This window comes from Triticum dicoccoides, chromosome 4A (genome assembly GCF_002162155.2).
Source record: "Triticum dicoccoides isolate Atlit2015 ecotype Zavitan chromosome 4A, WEW_v2.0, whole genome shotgun sequence".
In the NCBI taxonomy this organism is placed as follows: domain Eukaryota; kingdom Viridiplantae; phylum Streptophyta; class Magnoliopsida; order Poales; family Poaceae; genus Triticum; species Triticum dicoccoides.
Genome location: NC_041386.1, coordinates 604,701,901 through 604,727,333, shown reverse-complemented (window position 1 = coordinate 604,727,333; position 25,433 = coordinate 604,701,901). Strand labels below are relative to the sequence as shown.

At 43.5% G+C, this 25,433-nt stretch overlaps 1 long non-coding RNA gene across 1 annotated transcript; it reads right to left on the bottom strand.

Annotated features, from left to right (window-relative positions):
• Positions 1-21,863: 21,863 nt before the first annotated feature.
• LOC119289350 lies at positions 21,864-22,934 on the bottom strand. The gene is made up of 3 exons (XR_005141489.1): positions 22,535-22,934; positions 22,193-22,347; positions 21,864-21,913 (listed from the first exon to the last, which is right to left on the bottom strand). It is a non-coding gene; the product is annotated as an uncharacterized LOC119289350 (long non-coding RNA).
• Between the last annotated feature and the right edge of the window lie 2,499 nt (positions 22,935-25,433).

Sequence of the window (25,433 nt, the reverse complement as noted above, 5' to 3'; positions counted from 1 at the left end):
CAAGGACTAGGGGGCAGCAAGGAAATCCAATGATCGATGAAAGCAAACCAAAAGAAAACAAAGGCCGAAATAAGCGAAAGTGTAAGAGATCAAAAATCACCTTCGCTGAACTATTGGATAAATATCAAAAGAAGAGTGAAGGGAAGAATGCTTATCGGCCCAATCATGCAAAGAAAGCAAGATCACCCCAAGGTGCAAATATGAGGATTGGTATTGGCAAAGTGAGAATTTTAATGCAACATATTCATATCCTTATTTTGGACCGCCAATGCCAATGCCGTGGATGCCTTCCTATGATCATATAGATTCATATTCATCATGGGACAGGTATGATACAAGGGCACATTCTCCATCTTATTTTAGACCATCTCACCAATACTATGCAGCTCCAAGAAGATCAACATTTGAACAATCACGCGTCAAAGACCGTTTCAATCATAAGGAATCGGTCCAGAGCTCAAGGAAGAAGAAAGAGGTGGTCAAGCAAGTTTACCGTGTTAAAAGAGATGGTCGTAAGAGTGCAACTTCAGATTTGATCTCAAATGAAAAAGAGCCAATTAATGTGTTGACATTGGCTACTAAAGATAATGAGACAAAGCAACCAATTATTGAGAGTTGAAGTGCCAGATCTGAAGAAAAGAAGTTGAGAGTGCACAAGGAAGGAATTGCCATTGGTCAAAACAGAATCACAGTCGAGATGCCTGCTCGGCTTATCGTATTGGCAAAAGAATAAATTACAAAAACTTAGTGCACAAGAACTTGAAGAAAGGAACATGGCATGGGCTCCCAAAGGAAGTGCTCAAAATAAGAATTATGTGCAAGCTTCCATTACAAGAAGTGCGGCAAAGGTGAAGAAGGGAAAGAGTAAAAACTATGAAGAACCAAGCCGAAGGTTTCAACATCTTTGGTCTACACACTATCCATATTCGTCAACTATGCCATTAACGCCTATGCCATGGAATTCGTCACCAGGTATGATTGGTAACCCTCAATGGGCTTATTTTAATCCATGGATGCAATATAATTTCTTACGTCATGAAAGGGTATTACCAAGTCACTATACATTTGATTAGGTACAAGTTTGTTGCTGATCCAAAGGGCCGAAATACATGATTTGTCATTTCATTTGTTTATTTCGGCTATATGTGCTATGAATGAAGTTTACATGGTAATGGCCGAGATTTATCTATCGTCCTAAGAGTATGTCAATGCATGGCTGGTGTAGTATTCTAACATCGTCCTTAGTTTGATTGGAGAGCGAGACAAGGTACGTGCTCATGGAATTTTTTATGTATTTGACATGCAAGCTCAAGAACATGGTCACCTAGGCAGCACAAATTTGCAATGAATAAAGCACTAGAACAAAAACTAATTGGACCAATGGAGGAGTAACATACCAAGGAACAATCTCCCCAAGCAGTTTTGTGAGAGGTGCTTTGAGCAAGGAGATCGAAAATCGTAGCAAAATGAGCTAGAACTCGTGCTTGAGCTGGATATTCGTGTTTGTTGGAGGAAGGAGTGGATGGGTGCAGGAATAAGTGGAGGAGGGCCACCGTGGGCCCACGAGGCAGGGGGCACGCCTTGGGGTAGGGCGTGCCCTCCACCCTCGTGCCCAGGTGACAGCTCCCCCCGATGTGTTTTCAGTTCCATAAATCCTCAAATATTCTAGAAAAAATCATATTTCATTTTCAGGGCATTTGGAGAACCTTTATTTTCGGGGTATTTTTATATTGCACGGATAAATCAGGAAACAGACAAGAAAAATATTATTTTTACCTTATTTCAACTAAATAATAGAAAGTATAGAGAAGGCACAGAAGGTTGTGCCTTCTAGTTTCATCCATCTCATGCTCATCAAAAGGAATCCACTAACAAGGTTGATCAAGTCTTGTTAACAAACTCATTCCGACTGACATGGAACCGGAGAAATTTCGAATAACACTATGTTACCTCAACGGGGATATGCACATCCCCAATAATAAGAATATCATATTTCTTTTTGATAGTAGGAAGAGGAAATTCAAAACCTCCAAATATAATCGATGGAATTTTTCCAATGGACTTGATACTATGAACTTGAGGTTGTTTCCTCGGAAAGTGTACCGTATGCTCATTACCGTTAACATGAAAAGTGACATTGCCTTTGTTGCAATCAATAACATCCCCTGCAGTGTTCAAAAAGGGTCTTCCAAGAATAATAGAAATACTATCGTCCTCGGGAATATCAAGAATAACAAAGTCCGTTAAAATAATAACATTTGCACCCACAACAGGCACATCCTCACAAATACCGATAGGTATAGCAGTTGATTTATCAGCCACTTGCAAAGATATTTCAGTAGGTGTCAACTTATTCAAGTCAAGTCTACGATATAGAGAGAGAGGCATAACACTAACACCGGCTCCAAGATCACATAAAGCAGTTTTAACATAGTTTATTTTAATGGAGCATGGTATAGTAGGTACTCCTGGATCTCCAAGTTTCTTAGGTATTCCACCCTTAAAAGTATAATTAGCAGGCATGGAGGAAATTTCAGCTTCCGGTATCTGTCTCTTATTTGTGACAATATCTTTCATGTACTTAGCATAAGGATTCATTTTAAGCATATAAGTTAATCGCATACGCAAGAAGATAGGTCTAATCATTTCAGCAAAGCGCTCAAAATCCTCATCATCATTTTTCTTGGATGGTTCAGGAGGAAAAGGCATGGGTTTCTGAACCCATGGTTCTCTTTCTTTACCATGTTTCCTAGCAACAAAGTCTCTCTTATCATAACGTTGATTCTTTGACTGTGGGTTATCAAGATCAACAGCAGGTTCAATTTCTACATCATTATCATTACTAGGTTGAGCATCATCATGAACATCATCATTAGCATTTTCACTAGGTTCATGTTCATTACCAGATTGTGTTTCAGCATCAGAAATAGAGATATCATTTGGATTCTCAGGTGGTTCAGCAATAGGTTCACTAGAAGTTTGCAAAGTCCTATCATTTTTCTTTTTCTTCCTTTTAGAAGGACTAGGTGCATCAATATTATTTCTCTGAGAATCTTGTTCAATTCTCTTAGGGTGGCCTTCAGGATACAAAGGTTCCTGAGTCATTCTACCAGTTCTAGTAGCCACTCTAACAGCATAATCATTTTTCTTACTATTCATTTCATTGAGCAAATCATTTTGAGCTTTAAGTACTTGTTCTACTTGAGTGGTAACCATAGAAGCATGTTTGCTAACAAGTTTAAGTTCACCTCTAACATTAGCCATATAATCACCCAAGTGTTTAAGCATATAAGTATTTTGTTTTAATTGTCTACCAAAATAAGCATTGAAATCTTCTTGCTTAACAATAAAATTATCAAACTCCTCTAAGCATTGTCTAGCAGACTTATAGTGAGGAATATCACCTTCATCAAATCTATAGAGAGAATTTACCTTTACTACCTGTGTCGGGTTATCAGGACCTGGAGGTTCTTCAATAGGTAATGGATTAAGATCGTGTGTTTCTTCAACAGGCAGTAAATTAAGACCATGTATTTCTTCAATAGGAGGTAAATTCTTAACATCTTCAGCTTTAATACCTTTTTCTTTCATAGATTTCTTTGCTTCTTGCATATCTTCAGGACTGAGAAATAGAACACCTCTCTTTTTCGGAGTTGGTTTAGGAATAGGCTCAGGAATTGGCTCAGGAGCTGGCTCATGAAGTGTCCAATTATTTTCATTTATCAACATATTATTCAATAGAACTTCAGCTTCATCCGGTGTTCTTTCCCTGAAAACAGAACCAACACAACTATCCAGGTAATCTCTGGAAGCATCGGTTAGTCCATTATAAAAGATATCAAGTATTTCATTTTTCTTAAGAGGATGATAAGGCAAAGCATTAAGTAACTTGAGAAGCCTCCCCCAAGCTTGTGGGAGACTCTCTTCTTCAATTTGCACAAAGTTATATATATCCCTCAAAGCAGCTTGTTTCTTATGAGCAGGGAAATATTTAGCAGAGAAGTAATAAATCATATCCTGGGGACTACGCACACAACCAGGATCAAGAGAATTAAACCATATCTTAGCATCACCCTTTAATGAGAATGGAAATATTTTAAGGATATAAAAGTAGAGAGATCTCTCATCATTAGTGAACAGGGTGGTTATATCATTTAATTTAGTAAGATGTGCCACAACAGTTTCAGATTCATAGCCATGAAAAGGATCAGATTCAACCAAAGTAATTATATCAGGATCAACAGAGAATTCATAATCCTTATCGGCAACACAGATAGGTGAAGTAGGAAAAGCAGGGTCAGGTTTCATTCTATCTTTAAGAGATTGCTTATTCCATTTAACTAATAACCTCTTGAGCTCATATCTATCTTTGCAAGCTAAAATAGCTGCAGAAGCTTCCATATCAAAAACATAACCCTCTGGAATAACATGCATATCTTCATCATCACTTTCATCAAGATAATCAGTTTCAATAATTTCTTTTTCTCTAGCCCTAGCAATTTGTTCATCAAGAAATTCACTAAGGTGCACAGTAGTATCAAGCATAGAAGTAGTTTTATCATAAGTATCATGCATAGCAGAAGTGGCATCATCAATAACATGCGACATATCAGAACGAATAGCAGAAGCAGGTTTAGGTGTCGGAAGCTTACTCAAAACAGAAGGTGAATCAAGTGCAGAGCTAGATGGCAGTTCTTTATCTCCGCTCGTAGTTGAGGGATAAATTGTTGTCTTAGCGTCTTTCAAGTTCTTCATAGTGACCAGCAGATATAAATCCCAAGTGACTCAAATAATAAAGCTATGCTCCCCGGCAACGGCGCCAGAAATTAGTCTTGATAACCCACAAGTGTAGGGGATCGCAACAGCTTTAAGGGTAGAGTATTCAGCCCAAATTTATTGATTCGACACAAGGGGAGCCAAAGAATATTCTCAAGTATTAGCAACTGAGTTGTCAATTTAGCCACACCTAGATAACTTAATATCTGCAACAAAGTATTTAGTGGCAAAGTAATATGATAGTAGTGGTAACGGTAACAAAAGTAACAGAAGCAAAAGTAATATTTTTGGTATTTTGTAGTGATTGTAACAGTAGCCACGGGAAAGTAAATAGGCGAAAACCAGTATATGGAAAGCTCGTAGGCATTGGATCGGTGATGGAGAATTATGCCGGATGCGGTTCATCATGTAACAGTCATAACATAGGATGACACAGAACTAGCTCCAATTCATCAATATAATGTAGGCATGTATTCCGAATATAGTCATACATGCTTATGGAAAAGAACTTGCATGACATCTTTTGTCCTACCCTCCCGTGGAAGCGGGGTCCTAATAGAAACTAAGGGATATTAAGGCCTCCTTTTAATAGAGAATCGGAACAAAGCATTAGCACATAGTGAATACATGAACTCCTCAAACTATGGTCATTACCGGGAGTGGTACCGATTATTGTCACTTCAGGGTTGCCAGATCATAACACATAGTAGGTGACTATAGACTTGCAAGATAGGATCAAGAACTCACATATATTCATGAAAACATAATAGGTTCAGATCTAAAATCACGGCACTCGGGCCCTAGTGACAAGAATTAAGCATAGCAAAGTCATAGCAACATCAATCTCAGAACATATTGGATACTAGGGATCAAACCCTAACAAAACTAACTCGATTACATGATAGATCTCATCGAACCCATCACCGTCCAGCAAGCCTACGATGGAATTACTCACGCACGGCGGTGAGCATCATGAAATTAATGATGGAGGATGGTTGATGACGACGACGACGACGAATCCCCCTCTCCGGAGCCCCGAACGGACTCCAGATCAGCCCTCCCGAGAGGTTTTAGGGCTTGACGGCGGCTCCGTATCGTAAAACGCGATGATTTCTTCTCGATTTTTTTCTCCCCGAAAGCAAATATATAGAGTTGGAGTTAGCGTCGGAGGAGCTCCAGGGGGCCGACGACGTAGGGGGGCGCGCCCTAGGGGGGAGGGCGCTCCCCCACCCTCGTGGACAGGGTGTGGGCCCCCTGGTCTTCATCTTTGGCAAGGATTTTTTATTATTTCTGAAAAGTTGTTCCGTGGAGTTTCAGGTCATTCCGAGAACTTTTGTTTCTGCACATAAATAACACCATGGCAATTCTGCTGAAAACAGCGTCAGTCCGGGTTAGTTTCATTTAAATCATGCAAGTTAGAGTCCAAAACAAGGGCAAAAGTGTTTGGAAAAGTAGATACGACGGAGACGTATCAGTCACGTTGCCTGGTGAGGGTCGGCTTCTAGAGCTTGGATTGAGCTGGGAGCACTACTTGGCTGCCCCGGCCCCGCCGGATGAGATTATCGATGGTGTCTTGTGCGACACGAGGGCAGACGTGGTGATCAAAATATTTGGGTAATTTCTCCTTTACACAATTAAAAATCTTCAACTAGCTAGTTATTAATTGTACTAATCAATATTGTCTCATTTGATTGCAGACATTCTACAGGTGTGAGGAGGGATACGAGGAGGAGGTGACAAATTTTATCGAGAATGTCTGCAAGCGCCTACTACAGAACTTATGGCACGAGGCTCGGGTGCAGGCAGTTCGAGACTACTATGCCTTGCGTGGTATCAAGAAGCCCAAGCCGGCGTGCTGCGAGAAGTTCCTGAGTAAGGAGCAGTACATGAAGGTAATTCTTAAGGCCTTGTACTTACTTCCTTCATTTAGTAATTCACAGCTGTAGCGCTCAAGTTTCTAGTTGCTAACTTAGGCGCCTCCGAGATGGTGTGCGGATCGGATGGATTGTTGGGAGGTGTTGGTCAATGAGTGGTGCTCAAAAGAATGGCTAGCCATCCACAACGCGGCCAAGGACAAATGTGCCCAAATGGAAGGTGTGCCACACCATCAAGGCAGCTCCAACTTATATCAGTTCGGGCGGAACTGGGTATGTGGTTTGCTTCATGATGCATGCAATTCATTCATCATGCTAGCTTGAGCCCTTTAATTACTAATTTACTTTGTTTCTCTCTTTCAGGCACGCTACAATAAGGCGGATAAGGTGCCAGAGGTGTACGACCTCTATGCCATGGCCCATACTGCCTCCTACAAGAAAGTCAAGGCATTCTCTTTGTCTGACCTCGATGATGCAAACGACTTCACCAACATCTCCTCCCACGACAAGCTCATGAAATATAGAGATCAAGGGAAGGCGAGGAAAGGGGAGGACTTTAACCCGAGCCAGGGTCCCATGGCTCGATAGGCATTGGAGATGGACTTATCCATTGTCCTAGCACTCTCCCGGAGATCAAGGCACGTTAGTCGAGATCCGCTCCTGAGATAAGGCCTCGTGAACGGCCAGTCCAACTCGCCTTCAAGGTTAGTTATACATTGTGTGCGCTTCCATCAATGATTACAAATGCTAACGAGGAGTGGTGTTGCAGGCTGCTATACAGAGTGAGAGAGATAGAACGGAGAAACTTCTGTCGAAGGCGGCGGAGAGGCAGCGAGAGTTGGAGGAGAGGACGACAAAGATGTTGGAGGAGGAGAGGGCACGGAATGACATGCAGGCAAGGGGCATGTATGAGCTCCTTGTGGTAAGTTTCTTCTGCTGATTAGCCAAAACATTCATGTAGTGTTTGTCTCATTACTAACTAGTATGACTGAGTCGTCAAAACCAAATGTGCAGTCTGTGTGTGAGAAGTCCGGTCAGACTGCTCCGCCGATGCCAGTGATTGCTCCTGGGACGATGGTGAGTTTAATTTGAATGAACACTACTTGCTAGTCTTAACATTTGAGTGTCATCATGCTAATGATACATTGGAAATGATCTTTGGTGCAGCGTAACTCCAGACAAGCATCGCACGATCCTTCTCCAGCTACCGGCACGAGCCAGCCCGCTCCCACACCTCCATGATCACGGTAAGTTTCTCTAGTATTTTTCTTAACAAATGCATAAAGATCTAGACTTAGCTTTATTTCCTCCAAAATGACTTAATAAGCTTACTGACCTCCAAAACCATCCATTTTACCTAAGTTAGCTCTAAAACGATCTATACTTAGCTTTGTTTCCTCCAAAATGACCAAAGTTAGCTCTAGTATGCTTAGTTAACTAGGTTTGCTCAATAATGACATGTACTTAGCTTACTTATGTCAAAAATGGCATAATTAGCTTAGTTAGCTCATAAACGATCCATTTTACCTAAGTTAGTTCTAAAATGATCCATTTTACCTTAGTTAGCTCATAAACGATCCATTTTACCTATGTTAGCTCTAAAATGGCCCATTTTACCTTACTTAGCTCATAAATGATCCATTTTACCCAAGTTAGCTCTAAAATGACCCATTTTACCTAGGTTAGCTCCAAAATGATCCATCTTACCTAGGTTAGCTCTAAAATGATGCATTTTACCTAAGTTAGCTCATAAGCAATCCATTTCACCTAGGTTAGCTCATAAACGATCCATTTCACCTATGTTAGCTCACAAACGATCAATTTCACCTAAATTAGCTCATAAATTAAGTGTCATATCTTCTTCTTCTTCTTCTTCTTCTTCTTCTTCTTCTTCTTCTTCTTCTAATCTTATTCTTCTAACTTTCTTATTTCCCATTTTGCAGAGTTCATTTGCTTCACGAAAGCTTGCATAGATGGAGTGCTTGTTTGGATGAACTATGTTTCTTTTGTATCGATGAACTATGCATGTATGGTAGGATGAAACTATTGTAATATGTATGGTTGGATGCATGTATGTGGAACTTTCTATGTATGGTTGATGGAACTATGCATGTATGATGAAATTATATGTGTTGGATATCTGATATGTTTGCTGTGAACTTGCCATGTGAAAAATATATGTGTATCATCTATTTGCTGTGAAAATAGTTGGGTATAAGAAAAAGCAGAAAAAAAGAGGCAATGCAGGCTCTTTGCCGTCTGCCACCGACGGCAACGGGCTCTTTGCCGTCCGCCGCGGACGGCAAAGAAGCCACGTGGCAACCACCTGTGTTTCCTGGCAGCTGGCCATTTGGTCAGTTTGCCTACAGTGGCAGACAACAAAGGCCTGATGCTCTTTGCCGTCAGCCACAGACGACAAAGACTGCCGTTAGCCACCTAACGGACTAACAACGAATTTATTATCGTTGGCTTTCTTTGCCGTCCGCCGCTGATGGCAAAGGCTCCTTTGCCGTCCGCGTCATGAAATCGGACGGCAAAGAAGGTCTTTGCCTATTCTTTCTTTGCCGGCGCCTTTTGCCGTCCGCGGCAAACGGCAAAGGCCTTTGCCGTCTGCCCTGGCAGACGGCAAAGTAGCTGATTTCTGTAGTGAATTGTGATCATTCTTACAGCCAGCACATGGACAAGGCATAAAAGCATCCGCCCGCTTGTTTGCCTCGGCCGCAAGCAGAACAGTTTGCACGCCATTAATGAACTCGGGAGAGTATCGATCATCGTACATCCATTGTCAGCTCATCTTCGTTACACAACACCGAAAAGACCAAATTAATACAAGTTCATACATAAAGTTCATGCAACACTTAAATGCAACAAACAAATAACTCTCTAGCTAAAGCATTTAAATGTAACAACAAATGCGATCAAGATTGCAACTAAGGTAACAATTGATCCAACAGCATAATGATACCAAGCCTCACTATCAATGACATATTTTCTAATCTTTCTAACCTTCAAGCGCAATTTCTCCATCTTGATCTTGTGATCATCGACGACATCGGCAACATGCAACTCCAATTCCATCTTCTCCCCCTCAATTCTTTTCAATTTTTCTTTCAAATACTAATTTTCTCTTTCAACTAAATTTAACCTCTCGACAATAGGGTCGGTTGCAATTTCCGGTTCACATACCTCCTAGATAAAAATATCTATATCAACTTGATGGGCATAATTTGTCATAAACACGAAATGCAACAACTAGTTTTAAAAGAGAATATACCACATCCGAATCATAACAAGGACGAGGGCCGACGGGGACGGATATCAAAACCATGGCACTATGTATAACAAACAACATACGGGTAAGATAATTATACGAGTAACTATATATCCAAATCACACAAACATCAATTTGGTAATGTAAAACATTCATGAACAAGAGGCTCACCACAAGGTGGTGCCGGCGACGGGATGGTGCCGGCAATTGACGATGGTTACGACGGAGATTTAGAAGGCACCAAGTAAACCACACCTACATATGCAAACTAAGTGTTATTTTTTGACCTCAAATTGTATATAAATCAAATACTAGCACATATAATTCCTCCCAAATTACTAAACTCACAAATCAATCACTATATAAAGCATTGCAAGAGCTAATCTAGCAATGAGAGATGAAAGGACAAAGTTGCTAACCTTTGTGATCATTTGAATGGATGGGGGCTTCAAATCTTGACAAATTTTGGGCAAAATGTGTGATGAGCTTGAGAGGAAGAGGGGAAGAACAGAGAGGAGAGGGGAAAGGGGAAGAACAGAGTGAGCTCGGGTGGACGAAGAGTTTATGTAGGACGACCTTTAGTACCGGTTCGTGATACGAACCGGTACTAAAGGAGCTTGAGGGGTCTCAAACTGACAGCATCCTGACACCACTCACTTTAGTACCAGTTCGTGGCACGAACCGGTGCTAAAGATTCGCCACGAACCGGTACTAATGAGAGCGGCCGGCTAGCCGTTGGAACCGGCACTAATGCACACATTAGTGCCGGCTCAAAATCAAACCGGCACTAATGTGCTTCACATTTGACCTTTTTTCTATTAGTGATATATCAGAGCTCAATTAAGTTTTGGCAAAGTATGCCATTATAAGATAAGAGAAATCTTGCAACGTGTAGCTGTCTCAAAGCGCCCATCTATTCTAAGGTATGCACAAATTCCTGTTGATTAGTTATCTATATTCAATGACTGGGTTCCTAGTTATGGACAAAATATCTTGGATTAGCTGTTTATATATCTGCACTAGCATGGCCTCTTACATTATTTTTCTCGTGGTGCTTCTAGTTATAGGATTAGAGTATGAAAAGTAGTATGTACTGACTTCTGTGGATGAAATTTTTTATGACTTTGCTTACACCACGCTTATATGATCATAGATAAGATAATATAGAACAATATACTTTATCTCCTAATGATTCTAATCAGTATTTCATGCAGAATTTTAGTTAAATGTAATTTAAGTACTAGAGCCATATGAATTGATATATCTCTATATTATTATCATTTGTATTTTGACCCGAGTATATTACTGATTTAGTGTGGGCTGTGTGTGCAATCTTAAGGTTTAATTGCTCTGCTATTTGCCAAGTAGATTTTTTTATTATTCTTAAGCCACACTGATGTATGTAATTATATTACATGACAACAATATTAGGGAAGGGCATTAATGAGAGGGGGAAACCACTTAGCAATGAAAAGCTTGGTGCAGTTGTTCAATGAGTGGGAGATCCAACTACTAGTGCTTGTTAGCTTCACACTACAGTTTTTTCTCTTCTTTACTGGCGGCCTCCGACGGCGTATCAAAAACAGTGCTCTCAGATCATCAATTTGGCTAGCTTATTTGGGAGCGGACTTGGTAGCCGCTTATGTCCTAGGCCTTATCTCGCGACAAGAGGTTTCCACTCATCATTTGTTTTTTCTCTGGGCGCCCTTCCTCCTCATACATCTCGGCGGACAAGACACAATCACTGCTTTTTCCATCGAGGACAACACTCTCTGGCGGAGGCATCTGCTGAATCTTGCTGTCCAAATGTCCCTCACCCTCTATATCTTTTGGAAATCATTCGATGTCGGCGGCCCTAACATGCAGCTTCTTGCTCCTAGCATCCCTTTGTTTGTTACTGGCACTATCAAGTACGGGGAGAGAATATGGGCTATGTGGTGTGGCAGCCTGAGAAACATCAGGGACTCAGATCCAGGCCTCTCTCCTTCGGATACGAGCATTGATACCTCTTCTGACCCCGTTTTCTCTGCCTTGCCTTCAACAAAGGCTATGTGTTATTATTTTACTGGCACTGGGTACCCCATCGCTAATTTGAACACGTGGGATGTAAGAGCATCTCCAGCCGTTGGCCCCCCCAGGAGACGCTAAAAATCGCCCCCTGGGGGCACACCGGCGCAAAACGCGTGCTGGGGGCGTGATGCCACCCAGTTACGGCGCCCACGGATTTTTTTTAAAAATTGAAGTGTGGCGCAAACATGACGCAAATTCAACCATTTTCAGCGAGTTCATACATATTTCGGCGAGTTCAAACCAAATTCAACCAAACACGGCACAAACACGCCAATATTTTACAAAAAAGAAAAAAACACACTACTCGCCCCTCGCCGTATCCCTCGTCCCTCGCCGCTCCTCGTCGCCCGCCGCTCGCGCAGTTCTACATGCCGAGGAGGCTGTAGAACCGCGTGTAGTCGCCGCCGCCGCCGCCGTCGTCGTCGCCTCCGCCGCGGCCGCCGTCCCTGCTGCAACCCTCCCCTGGTTGGCGCGGCGGGTTGGACGGTCCGGCGGCGTCCTCGTCGTCGTCGCTGTCGAGGATCACGACGCCGTGCTCGTCCTCGCGCCCACGCTTGCGGGCGGCGATCTCTTCCAGGGCCCGGCGCTGCCGGACCATCTCGTCGCGGAGGTAGTCGTCGCGCGCCCACGGTAGGGCGTCCTCGTTGGAGAAGCCGCGCCGGGCTATCTCCTCGTACTCCGGGGGGAGGCTGGGCTCCGGTTTGGGCGCGACAAGGACGAGGCGGCCCGAAGCGGGGGTGGAGTCGGCGATGCTGACACCGGAGCTGCCGGTGCGCCGGCTGACAGGCGTGTCCTGGGGCTCCGGCTTGACGGGGCAGAGGGAGGGAGAGCCGGCTGACGAACCGGACGATGAGGAGGACGCCCCGGGGTCCATGCGCCTCGGCGTCCACGAGCTCCTACGGCGGCGAGAGAAGGACGGGGGCTCGGGGTACTCCAGCCTCGGCGTGTTGCCGCCCTCGATGTACTCGAGGATGGCCTCCAGCATGCGGTCAGGCACGCCCCACCAACGGCGCCGCCCTCGGAGTTGAGCCTGCCGGAGGGCACGACACCGTTGGTGGCCTCGAGCTGCTCGGCGTGACGGCGACGGAAGTACGGCTCCCAGAGCGGGCTGTCGGGGACGTAGCGCGGCCTCTCCAGAGGCGGAGCCAGCGTACAGACATTGGATTCAGCTGAACCCAATAGTTTTTTCTTGTCACGTATGGTATAGAGATACGTAGGTGTTTTGAACCCAACGAAAAATAAGAGATGACCCCATCAATTTTGATAGCAACGCTAAAGGGAAAGTCCAAAGGCCCACGAAGTGAATTAGCTTCGTGACAGCCCGTTCGTGGTTTCGTGCTCTTATTTCAATTCTCCGTAGGCCTTGTTGTTGGTTTCCTCAATTCTACGATGAGGTCTCTCCTGTTCGCCATCCACCACTGGAGACGCCAGCGACGAAGCGACATCACATCATCACATCTAGTCATCTTCTCTCTGTTGTGCATGCCCTAGTAGCTTTCTAATTTCTTATTTCGCGTACTTTGATTGATCTAAACAATCAAATGGAGATTCTCAAATAGGATCACAGATCCGGGTTTATTTTTTTCAAAAAGGAGGCGAAAAAATTGCCTTAACCATTAATTAACTACAAGAGAGTTATTCGGTTAATTAGAAAAAAAACAGGATGAAAGCCATCGCAAACTGTTGAGCAGCACACACAAGATATCTCACACACACTTCTTCAAAGAAGGCCTCGTCAACGCGACATGCAGGCATCATCGTCATAACTACTCCCCTAGAAGACAACATCGCCGTCCCTAAACCTTAACAAACAACTTGGACTTAACCAAAGACACTCATCGATCCAACCCACATTCTAAAAGCCATCTGGAGTCATATGCACTTCGCTCCAGAACTCAGTGACCTGCGACAAGACACCGCAACTTCGACTCTAAAGAAGAACAGTGAAGGAGAACTACGCAAGGCTGACGCCGCGGAAGATCACTGAACGGACCAGCTGTTGTCCATCATCGTACGCCACTAGGACCCGCTACCGCAGATTCTAATTCACAGCAACAAACAAGCCGAGGCAATCCTACTAATGTGCCGAAGAAGAGTTGACTATCTCAACCATTGCCGCATCTCCGACATCGTTCCTCCCATCGTCATTGCCACATAAGCCTCGACGCCAACACTGTTGCCTTCCACTGCGCTCGGCGATGCCCAACTCCAAAGATGAAGCCCTCGAGGATGAATACGATACCAAGGCACTATCATTGTCCTATCACACAGGATCAAGGGTTTCCTCGACGGATCCGAATAATGATGTGGTAATTCAAGGCTATCCATGGGCCGGAGGCAAAGCGAAGTGCCCTTATTCATGATGTTATCTTTTAGTGCTATACTCTTGGTGTAAGATGCTAGAAACTAGATTTTACACGTAGTTAATTTGTGTCAAATTATGACAACAAGTCAATGAGTGAACCCAATGACTAAATTTTCTGGCTCCGCCCCTGGGCCCCTCCCTCGCCGCCCGCGGTAGGGAGACGCAGATATGCGCGATCTCCGCACGCCGCGCGGCCCCAGTGGGCGGTGGTGGCACCGGGACCCCGCCGGCGCTGATTCTCCATGCCCCGGTCACCCGCATGTCCGGCGGGACCGGGTACTTGGCCTTGAAGAGGAGCCGAGCTTCGTCCTCGTGAAGGTGGCGGCGACCGAAGCCGTTCGCCGCCGCGCCGTCGCCTGGGAAGCGTTCGGCCATTCTTTGAACTGGAGACGGCGAGTGGAGAGGGAGGAAGGGGGAGAGAGGGCCCGTCGGCAGTGGAGCCTCTGTGCGTGCCACCGGCGCGCTGGGGCTCGGCTTATATAGGCGGAGGCGCCGCGCACGCGTGGCCGCCGCGTTTACGCGAGGCATGCGCGGGGACGCGCGTTGTCATGCCTTCACTGCGCCGCCCGTGAGGCATCAATGGCGGAGGCTGACTGGCACGGCAGCGCGCGACAGCTTTGGCATTGATTCGCCACGGGAAATGAGACGATGGGGACGACGAAGCGGCGAGAAGCGAGACGAGTCGCTGGCAAGGAGGGCCAGCGGCTCTTTCGCGCAAAAAACGATTCGCCCGGCGCCCCCGAGCGCCCCCCAGCTCGCCGGGGTCGGGTTGGGTCCTTCTGCGCCAATTTCGGTCCGTGCCGGCGAAAATTAGGCCCTTGGGTGCGTGACTGGGCCAATTTTTTGGAGCCGGCGGCCGAAAAGTCGTCTGGGGGGCCTTGTTGTGGACGCAGCTGGAGATGCTCTAAGTAGCTTGCGCCCAGACCTTTCAACAAGGTTATTCGGGATCATTGAGGTTCAACTCGGCCTGATGTTTGATTTTATCTATACCAAGGTCCTGGTGCTTGGGACGTGGGGTTGCATCATACTTCGGTGCATCTCACATATTTCCTTTCTGGCCGCTGTTGTGCTCTTCTATTATGTAGTAAAAAACAAGGGTCATTTACAGTGCACCCGGACGATATGAACCGTCCATCGGAGCGAATTCGACGGTCCAGATCCGATGCAATACACTGATATCACGTGTATTATATGAGACCTCGAGGGGCATTTTTGGAAGAAAAAATATTTCGAACTGATCTGATTTTCCCTCCCAAATATTTCGAGGGTATTCTCGGTATGAATTTTAGGGCTATTTTCGGTTCGATATTTATCCCGTTTGCTAGGGTTTATTTCTCGCCGCCGCTACGGTTTTGATCCTCGCCGGCAGGATCTAGCCGCTCGTCGCGGCCCCTCCCTCTCTCGTCGCCGGCAGGATCTAGCCGCTCGTCGCGGCCCCTCCCTCCCTCGTCGCCGGCAGGATCTAGCCGCGCGTCGCGGCCCCTCCCTTCCTCCATCCCAATTCCCTCGCGATCTCGCACCGCCTTTTCAACGAACACGAGAGGAGGCCTACTGCCCTCCCCGCGGCGGCCGCCAGCGAAGAGTCGGCGCCATCCCACCTCCCAGTCCTCCATGCGGGTGCCTATAGCCACAACGTTATAGGCAACCTCTTTCCCACACCCCAATTGGTTGTTTGCGTCCTCACCATATCATTTCCCAGCCATGGCTGCAGCTTTGATCTGGCCATGCATCTCGTCCGATGGCAAGGTGGTTGGGTATGAATCATGTTCTGCGGGACTAGATGAAGCCGGCTGCCGACCTCGACGGCCAGCCCCATTCGTCCAGCCCCGACTGCGTGATCTACGAACGTTCAATCGTTGCATTCAACATGTATTCTTTCAATTTGGCTGATATGTGAGATTTGGAGATCAATAGAGATGATAAGCTATTAATTTTGGAATGTACTATAAACAATTCATAGGTTATGTTGCTCAATATTTATGATGCTCGCTTCTTCTTGTGCAATTGTTGGACTGGGATCAACAGACTTGGCATGTGCTTTATATGAAAAATTAGATTCAAATGGGATATCCTCCTTTTCAAGATTGCTGTTAAGTCTTATTATGATGTTTTAGCCTTGTTAAAGGGAGAGTAATGGTCCTCGCAAAAAGCAGAGAGAAAGGAATGAGCATTCGATCCCTCCATATGTTGCATTTCATTCTTCCTTGTTTAGTTATGTCCAACATTTGTTACATGCACACACTTGACAAGGTTAGTACAAGTAGTAATTTTTCCTCTGTTTTGCAGGGCTATGACAAAACATGCTATGTGATTCCCTGAGGCAGGATGGATGTACCATGGCCACACCACTGTGCTCCTGAAGGTGATCGCTTCAATTCAGCGTTGCAGCACCTGCAGAGGCCCCCTATGGTACGTGCTTTTACTCTTGTTATCCTATGCTCTATTTTTTTGGCTTTGCGGCCTGCCTACGAGACATAGCTGGGATTGCGTGTGGAATCAGGCAGTATTTTTGACTTCTGTTGTGAGGATATGCTCATGCTTTAATAAAATTTTCTCTCGTATGAAAATAGACATATCATAATCCATTATTCTTCTAGGGTTTCCCTAGGCACCATTATTGTCACATGGTAGTAAAAAGCAAATATAGATTTCTACGAGATCCCGTAGAGACCAAATTTATTTCAAGCAAAATATAGTAACCAATATTATTGAAGTTTTACAACTTGACTCATGTGCAATGGACTAAGAACACGGCTAGGAAACCTTCTTCGGGACTAAAACCCAACCACACCCTACTCTATCGCTTTATGGCCAAGTGTACACTCCACATGTAAGAATGAACCACAATGCTGGACTAACTGCTTGCATCCTCGTCGTCTTCAACCGCAGCTGCATCCGATTGCCTAGCATGGTACTGCTTGAACCTACTCCTGTATTTTATTTTGTTGTAGGGTGAATCGACAAGCACAACAGGTAGCTCTCTTCTGAATTTGTCGATGTAGGCCTGCATGCGAGGATATGTTAGTATCGTTCCATATGTTTCAGAAAATGATAGAATTTTAGGTGTTACTCTACGTACTTCATCATATTGCAACCTCAGTTTTACTCCCATAAATAATTCGATGTTCTTCAGCATGTACAGTGCACTACAAGAACTAGAACATTTTATGTTGTTAGATCATCATTTCAGATATTGACAATCTAAAACAAAAACAAAAGCTAATATTATTGACTAACGTCTCATCGGATTTTGACACATTAATATTCCGTACTGGCCATTGCGTCACGTTAATGTCTTCCCATGCATTGCTTTCAATCCCATTGACTCGCATCGCTGCTCTCAGATGTGCTTCCATCCCACGTACCTGCAAGCCCAATGGGATGAGAAGTTGCCTACGACTTATAATTAAATATGTTGAAATTCTCACCACGTTATCTACTTCTTTGGGTATCATACAGTGGAAAAGTGAATCAAGAACCCGAATCTCCTTCCTTATGGGGTTTACGACCATAAGGAACCAGTGGGTGTATAAACTTTTCGTAGGTAGGAAAACCTGGAGTGCACAGATAATTAGATCGACGTGCATAATAATAAAAAAAATTGTTCTACATCAGCTTAATATACCATATCATGTTTCAGGTAGGTGGTTCCTTGTGTTGTTCCAGGAATGTCTGCCAAAGCGTCCTCGTAGCACTCCTCTATCCTACCATCTCTTTCGAGCTTAGCGACGCCGGCCACCCTCTCAATGTAAACCAGTTGGCCATCCCTTGTGTCAATTGGTTGATCATGACGCATGAGCTGGATCGCAGCTTCAACCACCTACAACAATAATCAAGTTAATTGTATTATACAAAAATGAAACTTCATAAACTAATTTATGAAATACTATCTTACTTTGTCACCCAACCATACGCCATCTTCAGATTCATCTTTATGGGTGAGGCATTGCAAATGCTTTGATAGCACGCCAATGTCATCAAATAAGACCATTTGTTTTTCACGATTTGTAGTGTTGATCAGCGACGCCACGAAATCCTGTCTAGCTGGTCCCTCTGGGTTTCAGGAACTTCTGACCTCTTTTTAAGTTGCTAGAGCCGATTTTCCTCTTTTTACTGTTCGTGTCCTCGGAATCATTTGTACACTCTGATGGAGTCTTGTTTTCCCTTTTTTTTTCTCAGTGTCGTACGAAGCATACTCGTCATTCTAAAATAATTGCAATACCACCCTTTTCTTTTCGCCCCCATGATTTTGTGGCGTCGATTCAACCACACTTACTTGTTGCTGCTTTTCAAAGGATTCATCATGGCTGTCATCATCTGTGAAGGCACGGGGCTCTTCAGGATCTCGCGATCCCGTAGCCTTCACAGAGTGCTACTTACTCTGTGTGTTGAACGGATTCTGTCAGACGAAATAAACTACGTGTTAGCCTTTAGCAGATTCTTGCTCAATTATAGGTAAAATGTGCATCACCTGGAAATCTTCAAGGCTTGTGGTGGATTTGGAATGCATTTGCTTATCAAAACTAGGAGCTCCTTGGATATCATCCACCTCTTTCAAAAGCTTATGAATACCACTGAGATCCTGTTTGATATTTGCAGCAACTCTTTCGCATGCTTCATCCTGTACGTGGAAGATCAAATGTTATTTCTGAAACGACAATGATTGTTTCATAATTAAGTTAACATGCGTACGTCAAAATTTTCATCAAGGTTCTTCATTGGGGGCTCCATGTCATCATTTTTTATTCCCTACTTACAATCGTGCTTAGCAGCGACCTCCGTGACATCCTTTTGTTTCCCCCGGTCAGAAGCTTGCTCAGCATTCTCAACAGAGGCCTCCATTGGGTGTGAAGGTGCCCCGTGGTCAGATAGATGTATGTCGTCCACTCCTGGAAATATTCCATCGTGTTTTTTCTTTAAAAAATACATCTTAGTCTGGGGTGTTTTGATAGTAAACTAAATTAGAAAAATACTTGTACACGTAAATTTCCAATTATATATACTAATCTCATAATTCTAGGCTTACCTTCAATTCTTTGATGAGGTCCTCCATGAGCTTGCCATTTGTACGGGTACGCCTAAGGCACTCATCCATTTTCTTTTCAAGGGTGCACATCCTATGGTTTGGTTCTGTACCGGACTCCCGCACGAGGGAGGCAACTTCTTGCAAATAAGTCAATACACGTCCGACGAGTACCTTAATCTGAGACTTTGAAACAGTTAGAATCATATAACTTCATACTAGTTGGAATGTTACAATATATATTTGTGCCTTATGTAACTCATTTACCTGAGCGCCAGTCTTCGGTTTGGCCAGCGTACCATCTCGTGCTGGAATGAAAGGCCTCATCAGGTCCTCAACATACTGCAGTTTAGTGTCGTTAGTATGATTTAGAAAATATATATGTTACATAATCCAGGCAATGTGCTGACATTTTACCTCTCCAACTCCTAGATAATTATTCTGGATTATATTGTCAACCTTTTTTGCCTTCTCCTCGCTCCATTTCTGGATCAGCGGCCTTAACCTTGATTCATACGAGATGCTAGAGTCCAATTGGTGCACTCTGAACTTCTCGTAGTACAATGTCTGCATGACAACAAAAGCAGTTTACAAACATTCCCGTACATTATGTAATGCATGTTAGGTAACTGATAATTGTACTACTACGAATTACCTGCAGTAGTGGTAGATTCCCCTCCAGAATTGCCTCACCATTTACAAAATTCTTCACGCTATCCATAAGATAGTCAAGTGTTAGCTGTCCAAGATTTGTGCCCTTTATCGTCTCAACGTTTCTAACAATCCCAATATATTTGTTATCCACATACTCCTCTTTTGTTCGGCATACATATTTGCCTATGGTGTACAATACAAATGGCCTGACAAAATTTGGTGTGCTGTCGACTTTCATCTTGGCTAGCAATCCTTTGAAAGTTATTTTGGTGTCATTATGGTCTTTCAGTTTCTTCCACAACTCCATATTATCATCAAGATTTGAAGGGACGTGCTTCTTCCCATGGCAGGGCATGCCTGTTATATGCGCTACATCTTCTAGTGTGATCCTACATGGTCTCCCATTGATGATAAAGGCATCCTCCTCTGCATCATATGAATTAGCGATGGCCAGGCAGAGTACACGTCTAATTTTGGTGCTAGGTGTCTTGAGAAGTCCACGCAGTCCTATCAACTGGATGTACATCCTTTGCTGCGTGTTTAATCCGTTTATGAACTCCTCATATGGCGGCAAAGAAGCATCCTGGGTTCAATGGATGTGCAAGTGTGATTAGATTCAGCATGGTATACAATTTAAACACTCATACAGACGAGTATAGCTTATATATACCAACATAAAACTTGTGCTCTACGCTACTGCTGAGTTCCATGTATGTGCAAATACTATCATGTGATTCAGCTTGGTTATGTTTGAACGGTCATCTAAGGTAATCTCCATTGCAAGGCACTTATCTGAAATAAAATAAAGATTGGAAAATAAAAAACTATCCAACCGTGGTCTCCTCAACTCTAGGCGCTAATCATGGTCAGTAGTATGGAATTAAAACATGGGCCATCGATGCCTTCCATGACTCGTGCGGAAGGAAAAAAAGAAGGCAAGCGCCCGCTGCACTAATTGGCATCGACAAGACCAGACGCTAAGATTTAGCATGGAATTAATCAATGAACTGCCAATCTGGTATGAAACAAATCCTAGCGCCCTCCCCTAACGCCCCCAACTTAATTTGTTTAAAAACGTGCTGAGTTACATGAATATGCAAACAACGAGTGGGGTCACAACAAGAGATCATGGGAGGAAGATCCACTACTGGAATCTGGCACTTTGCCATCTGCCATGGCAGATGGCAAAGGCATGGTCGGCGGATGGCAAAGGCTTTGCCATCAGCCAGCAGATGGCAAACAGTTTGTCTGAAACCCTATCGGCAAAGGCTTCTTTGCCATCTGCTGGCTGATGGCAAAGAGCCTTTGGCTTTGCCATCAGCTGGCAGCTGGCAAAGCCTATTAACGGGGTTAGCCCCGTTAGAAGGCTAACGACATACTTTGCAGTCTGCCAGCAGATGGCAAAGGTTGCACGCTCTTTGCCGTCTGCCAGCAGATGGCAAAGGCTACATGCTTTGCCGTCTGCCAGCAGATGGCAAAGAGCCCAAATAGGCCAGCCCAAATTTTACATGTAGATGACACGTGGCCTCTTTGCCATCTGCCAGCTGATGGCAAAGCTCTTTGCCATCTACCAGCAGATGGCAAAGTGACTATATTGCCCCATTTAATTTTGTTTTTTCTTATATCAGTTCATTTTCATAGAAAATCAAACACAAATATATTTATATGACCAATATAGCATATTCAACACATATTACCAATAGTCATGAACACATATATATCCATCACATGTTAACAATAGTAGCAAGTTTCATCCGTACATATACATAGTTTCATCAATATTACACAGTTTCATCCATAGGTAGCAAGTTTCACAAGATCAAAACAAAAACTAAATACAAGCACTCCATCAACCCAAGCTTCCGTGATCTTAAGCAAATCTGTAAAATGGGAAAGAAGAAAGTTAGAAGAAGAAGACTAGAAGAAGAAGATTATTATGATGCGGAAATATGCATGGATTGTCAAAACTTGCATTATCCTACTATCACTAGTACAACAAAGCTGCAGGTTGGCATAGTTCATGAACCATGTACATCATGACAAATACAATATCATCCAATGCTCGACTATGAACAAAATTGAACAATTACACCTCACAAAGGCGGAGCATAGAACCAACAAGCAAGTAGGAGGGGTATAAGAGGACGTGAGGAGCTCACCGGAGGGGGTTCTAGCCTAGGCCGAGCTTCATCACCATGGATGCGGCTAGGGGAATCAGACGAGTCTACCATCATAGGCGCAGCAGCACCACCACCGCAAAAACTGGAATGGCCGGAGCGAATCGCCATCATATGGGTCACCACCACCGAATGATCTTGCAAGGTGTAAAGTCTCCACATTTCAGCATAAACTAGTGGCGTCAAGAAACAAGCAGTAGCAGGCAGAAGGTAAATTCTAGTAACTGATGATTAGTAGACAAAAACAGGAAATAGATCGCACCAGTAGCAAAGTCCACTTCCGCAAGTCCTAAATATTTCATTCAGATCATATATGAAACTCACTAGTTTCTCCATTCTGAAAGCTGGGACGATAGATGCCTTCAAGTCTGCGAGTGCAAAGAGCGAGGTGGGGATCAGTAAATATCAAGGATGTTGTTGTTCTGGGTTAAGCTAAGTAAAAAAATCAAGGGCATAACAGATTCAAGTCAACAAAAATTTAACATGTGTAGATCTTGCGTAGACTATCATCATAATTAAGATAGAAGACAAATAAGCCACTACGTTCATCCACACAGATTAAATTACCTCAACCGTTAATTTTAGATATAGACGGCCGAGATTTAAAGATTTAACGTTACATACAAATATTGTGAAGGTGCAATGTTTTTACACACAAAAATTCCTTCACGTGTCAACTAAAAAAAGATTTACCACGTACATATGTCCGTAATGGAAAAGGGCAACCACAGTCAACGTATATGAAAAGGACACTTGCACGCAAAACAACACATGCCCAATTCTGATTTGAATTCTAATAGGAGAAAAAAAACCAAAGACAGCGCTACACAGAGGCAAACCTGCCACCTAAACCAATGTCACGTCCATGTCCATAGCTAAAGAAAAGTACGAAAAGAAAGAGGAAAGCAGTCCGATCTGCATATGAAATCCCTAACAAGAAGTAATGCATTTGATTTAATTTTTTTTTGCGGTGGGCATTTGATTTAAATTATAATATTTTTAGGAATATCAAGCTTTACTCCTTTTTTTTTAATTTTGCGAGAATATCACACTTTATAGAACTCCAAATGGGGCCTGAATTTTGCGGTAAACGTAACTTGATAGAAATAATTAAAGGTGGAAGCGCAATGTAAGACCCAGCTATTTTCACATGCATATACATTAGTTCTAGGAGGAAGGTGAGGTACATCTTTCATGTCCAGGATCCTAACTAAACTATTTTAACAGAATAAAGATACACCCTGCTTATTTTTTAAGACATAATATAATGTAATGTACATTATTTTTGAACAGAAACAAATCTAAGCAACTTTGGAACTAAAACAGTGCTGAAACACGGATCCAGTTTCAAATAAAATTAGAATTTCATTTATTTTCTGTACCATGCACAATATGAAAACGGATAACCCATGTGAATGTAACATGCAGCAGATGTATCAAGATACGTTGGTTGCTTTGTCAACAAAACATAGAAAAATGTAATATATGTATCGACAAGATTGAGTTGGATGGGACTGTGGAAGAGAGTTGAGTTTTGGCAACTCAAATTTTATGTCTTTCTCATGTTAAGAACTATCTGAAGCCATCATGGAATGGTTACATCATACAGGAGTAAATATTCAAAGTAAGAAATAATATCAAATACGTGATAAGTCATATTAGTTTCACTTAATTACTAGATGAAAACTATATGCATGATTTAAAAAGAAATGCTTTGATGATAACAGTGTAGAAGAGAGCTTCTAACAATGTTTAGATTTGAACTTTTAAATTATGTGAAAGGATTTCTTAAAGCATAACCTCAACATGTTACTCCTTTGGTTTCTAATTAGCTATAGACAATGAATCCTAAAAGCTATAGAGAAAATTTGTACACTTAAACATTTTTAAGAATGACTATCAACATTTTAAAGCTTTAGCTTGATTACATCAAGGAATATTCCATTAATGGTTTGTTTTCAAAGTATTGTTTTCCAGGAAAAAAACATGTTCATATAAGAAACAATGGTCCAGGTAGAGTATTCAAGACAATCTCTATATTAGGAGAGATACATCTTTTGTAAAATCTAGCCGCGCAAATGCGCGGGTCACCCCGCTAGTTTATAAAAGAAATACAAAACAAAATATGCAAAAGCTGTACAATGGTTAAGTGCTCACATTTAAATGCTCAAGATGTAGAACGCTTATTTACAATAGTTGCCATGTGGAGGCAATGCATATTAGTTGAAAGTTATAATTCTACAATGATTCAGAAAGTATACACTTAAGCAGCTATAAAGCAAACCTTCTCTTTCCAAAGCCACTGCACAATTAGTTCAATGCATGAAAAATGACAGAAAAAAGGCCTAGAGAGAGAAAATAATGCTCATGTTCGACCATTCATCATTTGAACATATTGATTAGAGGGCTGGGGGTGCATGAGAGGATTTCTTAAGAATTAGTTCAAACTTAACCAAAAATAACTGAGCATTCGAACAAATTAAGCAATTAACTTGCAAGACAACATACTATGCCTAGCAAGAAGTGAATTATCTAGTGGGAGTCTCACAAGTCAATAATATTGCTGCAAGATCTATTCCATCACTAGGAATAAAGTCAATACATGGTCTAATTTTCGTAGTTACCAGTAAAAACTTAATAGAAGATACAGTATCTAAGGAAACATACTAATCTGTTGCTATCAATTTGAAAGCAATGAAGGGATACTGATTTCCATAGATCATGGGCGAGTACCTGAACAACTGCATCGCGGATGCTCCCCTTCACCACCTCCTCGAGCTTCACGTTGTCCAGCTGATCGAATCAACACAAAATCAGAAAGGAGAACCCCAATCAGCACCCAAGCGAGATTTCCGCACCCCCATAACCGCTCAAGACAGGGGGAACAGAGGAAAGCACAGCACCGACCAGCAGCATGGCGGCGCGGGGGAAGTAGCGAAAGATGTGGTCCCCGACGCGCTTGGTGACGGCGGGGAGGTCGGCGTCGTTGCGGCGCGCGTTGGCGTGGTAGTATCCGACGACGGCGAGGCCCTGCGCCTGGAAGTGGTCCTCGACGAGGGTGAGCGCGAGCTCGAGCGTGGGGAGCAGCGGGAGGTGGTGCGGCTGGTGGGAGAGCGGCACAGCGTCGGCGATCGAGACGACGGCCGGGGAGGCGGCCGGGTCCGCCAGGCGGACGACGAGGAGCCCGTTGACAGCCGCCGCCTGGTGCTTGAGCGCGTGCAGC